The following is a 4,708-nucleotide window of genomic DNA, read 5'->3' as shown; positions in this document are numbered from 1 at the left end:
AAAAAAAATAAATAAATAAATAAATAAACAAATAAAACAAATGACCAGTAAGCACACACAAAGAAGCCCAATCTTATTAACCATCAGGGAAATACAAATCAGAAGTATCATGAGATACCACCTCACACCTACTAGGATGCCTGTAATCAAACAGACAGAAAATAGCAAGTGTTGGCAAGGACATGAAGATACTGGAACACTCAAATATTGCTGGTGGGAATGTAAAATGGTGCAACTGCTAAGGAGAACAGGTTGGCATTTCCTGAAAATGTTGCCGTATGACTTAGCAATTTTACTTCCAGTATATATTCAAGAGAATTGAAAACATGTCCACCTAAGAATTTGTACATGAGGGCCAGGGGCAGTGGCTCAGGCCTATAATCCCAGCACTTTGGGAGGTCAAGGCAGGAGGATCACTTGAGGCCAGGAACTCCAGATCAGCCTGGGCAACATAGCAAGACCTCATCTCCACAAAATATTTAAAATTAGATGGGCGTGGTGGTACGTGCTTATAGTCCCAGCTACTTAGGAGGCTGAGGCAGGAGGATTGCTTGACCCCAGGAGGTCGAGGCTGTAGTGAACCATGATTGTGCCACTGTATTCCATCCTGGGTGACAGGGCGAGACCCTGTCTCAAAACAGAAAAAAAAAAAAGTTTTGGAATGGATGGTGGTGATGATTGCACAACAATATAAATCTGCGTCATGCCCCTGAACAACATATATATGTGTGTGTGTGTATATATGTGTGTGTGTGTATATATGTGTGTATACATATACACACACATACTTTTTTTTTTTTTTTTGAGACAGAGAGTTTTGCTCTGTCGCCCAGGCTTGAGTGCAGTGGCACGATCTTGGCTGACTGCAACCTCCGCCTCCCAAGTTCAAGTGATTCTCCCGCCTCAGCCTCCTGAGTAGCTGGGATTACAGGCACACGCCACCACACCCAGCTAATTTTTGTATTTTCAGTAGAGACGGGGTTTCACCATGTTGGTCAGTCTGGTCTCAAACTCCTGACCTCATGATCCACCCGCCTCAGCCTCCCAATGTGATGGGATTACAGGTGTGAGTCACCATGCCCGGCCTGAACTATGTATTTTTAAATGACTGGCCAGGCGCAGTGGCTCAGGCCTGTAATCAGAGCACTTTGGGAAGCCAAGGCGGGCGGACCACAAGGTCAAGAGTTTAAGACCAGCCTGGCCAACACGGTGAAACCCTGTCTCTACTAAAAATACAAAAATTAGCCAGACATTGGTGGAGCACGCCTGTAATCCCAGCTACTCAGGAGGTTGAGGCAGGGAGAATTGCTTGGACCCAGGAGGCAGAGGTTGCAGTGAGCCAAGATCACGCCACTGGACTCCAGCCCAGGTGACAGAGCAAGACTCCATCTCAAAAATAAAATAAAATAAGAATACAAAAATTAGCGGGGCATGGTGGCAGGTGCCTGTAGTCTCAGCTACTTGGGAGGCTGGGGCAAAAGAATTGCTTGAACCCAGAAGGCGAATGTTGCAGTGACCTGAGATGGCACCACTGAACTCCAGCCTGGGTGACAGAGCAAAACTCTTGTCTCAAAAATAAAAAAAAAGACTACGATGGTTGATTGAAAAAAATGGAACATAGAGTCATATAGTCACATTTGTTTGGATGTTAAAAAAAAAAAACTAACAGTGGCCGCGCGCAGTGGCTCACGCCTGTAATCCCAGCACTTTGGGAGGCCGAGGCGGGCAAATCACCAGAGGTCAGGAGTTTGAGACCAGCCTGGCCAACATGGTGAAACCCCGTCTTACTAAAAATACAAAAATTAGCCAGTTGTGGTGGCACGCACCTGTCATCTCAGCTACTCGGGAGGCTGAGGCAGGAGAATCACTTGAACCCAGGAGATGGAGGTTGCAGTGAGCAGAGACCATGCCATTGCACTCCAGCCTGGGTGACAGAACGAAGCTCCATCTCAAAAAATAATAATAATAAAATAAACAACTTTCTTACAATCAAAATAAAAGATCACATCCTATCTAGTTTCTGCAACTTCTCTTTGGGATGAATAGACTGTAAATTATTTTTTGTTTTACCAGATCTATGATAGGTATGATTTTATTGATTATTTTTTTGAGACAGTTGTGCTCTTGTTGCCCAGGCTGGAGTGCAGTGGTGCGATCGCAGCTCACTATGACCTCTGCCTCCTGGGTTCGAGTGATTCTCCTGCCCCAGCCTCCCAAGTAACTGGGACTACAGGCGCACACCACCACACACAGCTAATTTTTGTATGTTTACTCAAGACGGGGTTTCACCATGTTGGCCAGGCTCTTCTGGAACGCCTGACCTCAAGTGATCCACCCACCTCAGCCTCCTGAAGTGGACTGACTGATTGATTGATTGACTGATTGATTGATTGAGACAGAGTTTCACTCTGTTGCCCAGACTGGAGGGCAGATCATACCTCACGGCAGCTTTCAACTCCTGGACTCAAACAGTCCTCCCACCTCATATCACTGCACTCCAGCCCAGGCGACAGAGCAAGACTGTGTCTCAAAAAAAATAAAATAACTAAAATAAATAAATAAAAATAGAATCTGGGAAAAGGCGGAGAGAGGGAGGGAGGGGAGCAATGGTGGAGAAACTACCTATTGGGTACTATGTTCACTATTTGGGTGATGAGTTCACTGGAAGTCCAAACCCCCCAGATTACACAATACACCCATGCACAAAAGCTGCACAGGTACCTCTTAAATTTTTTGTTTTTTCTGAGATGGAGTCTTAGTCTGTCACCCAGTCTGGAGTGCAGTGGCACGATCTCAGCTCACTGCAACCTCTGCCTCCCGGGTTCAAGTGATTCTCCCGCCTCAGCCTCCCAAGTAGCTGGGATTACAGGCGCCACTCACTATGCCCGGCTAAATTTTGTATTTTTAGTAGAGACGAGGTTTCACCATGTTAGGCAGGCTGGTCTCGAACTCCTGACCTCAGGTGATCTGCCCGCCTTGGCCTCCCAAAATGCTGGGATTATAGGCATGAGCTACTGCACCTGGCCCTCCTGAATCTATTTTTAAAAAACAAGTCTAGGAAAAGACATCAGATTAAAAAAAAAAAGAAAGAAAGAAAGAAAGAAAGAAAACAAAAAAGAGGTCACCAGAAACCCTCCCATCTGGAACAAATGGTGTTAATTACCACACAGTGCCTTAAAGAAATGCAGGTTAAATCTCTCATAGTCCTGGAGATCAGAAGTCCGAGACAGGTCTCCCTGGGCTCAGGTCAAGTGCAGGCCATGCTCCTCCTGGAGGTGCTGGGGGAAGATCCCCTTTCCTGGCCTTTACCAGCTTCTAGAATCCACCTGTGCTCCTTGGCTGGAGGTCCTCCCTCCAGCAACCGCCCATGTTTCTCCCCTGCCAGCCCTCAGCTCTTCCTCTCCTGCCTCCAGGGCCCTGGTGATTCGACTGGGCCACCAGGATAATCCCACAGCCTCTCCACATCTCAAGGTTGGCGATTAGCAACTTCCATTCCCCTCTGCCACAGAACCCACAAACATGGGATCTGGGGACCGGGACATGGACATCTCTGGGGGTCATTATTCTGCCTCCACAGCCGGTCACAGCACTGCTGTGCCATGACCCAGCCAAGGCCTGTGCAGGAGGCACGAGGGAGGCAGGAGTTTGGGACTCCTTGGGGTAACAAAGGTTGCAGCTATGACCCTGAACCTCAATCCCGGATGCAGCCAGCTGGAGGTCACCCCATCTCTGGACACAAAAGCAAACTCAGGGGGCTTGTGGGGAATGACTGCTCAACATAATTTACATCAATTTAAATGTACAGGCAGTGGCTCACTCCTATAATCCCAGCACTTCGGGAGGCCGAAGCGGGCAGATCACCTGAGGTCAGGAGTTCGAGACCAGCCTGGCCATCACGGCAAAACCCTGTCTCGATTAAAACTAAAAAAATTAGCCGGGTGTGGTGGCGGGTGCCTGTAATTCCAGCGACTCATGAGGCTCAGGCAGGAGAATCACTTGAACCTGGGAGGCGGAGGTTGCAGTGAGCCAAGATCATGCCACTGCACCCCAGTCTGGGAGGCAGAGTCTCCAAAAAATAAAATAAAATAAATCAGGGAACTTTGCAAATAAAAATACCCTTTTGGGCAGCAGCTGAGAGCTGTCCTGCCTGTTTCGAGGGCCAGATCACGCCGGGGAAAGACACTAAGGTCACACCTGATACACAACTCCGCCTCTGGGGTCCTCAAAGCTCCTACCCATCGCAAAAATATTAATCCTCTGCTCTAGTCATTTCAACTAACGAAAGTCTCTTCCAAAGAAACAATCCTAAAGATAGAAAAACACCAGTCTAAGGAGATGGGAGCTTCTTTCCTTAGGAGACTGACTCATTGGAGACAACCTACTTGTCTGACAGCAGAAAGAGCTTGAGACAGCAAAGCCCTGTCGTTAAAATGATGGAGGAACCCAAGAGGCCACACTCTGTGTGTGAGCAGAAAAGCAGGACGTGAAATCCAATGATTGCAGTCTCGAACCTTTTTTTTTTTTTTTTTGAGATGGAATCTTGCTCTGTCGCCCAGGCTGGAGTGCAGTGGCGCCATCCTGGCTCACTGCAAGCTCCGCCTCCCGGGTTCACGCCATTCTCTTCCCTCAGCCTCCCGAGAAGCTGGAACTACAGGCGCCCACCACCACGCCCGGCTAATTTTTGTTTTTTTGATTTTTTTTTTTTTTT

The sequence above is a fragment of the Mandrillus leucophaeus genome, unplaced genomic scaffold (genome assembly GCF_000951045.1).
Source record: "Mandrillus leucophaeus isolate KB7577 unplaced genomic scaffold, Mleu.le_1.0 Scaffold506, whole genome shotgun sequence".
Taxonomy (NCBI): Eukaryota; Metazoa; Chordata; class Mammalia; order Primates; family Cercopithecidae; genus Mandrillus; species Mandrillus leucophaeus.
The sequence above is the reverse complement of the archived record's forward strand: the minus strand, read 5'-3'. Positions refer to the sequence as shown.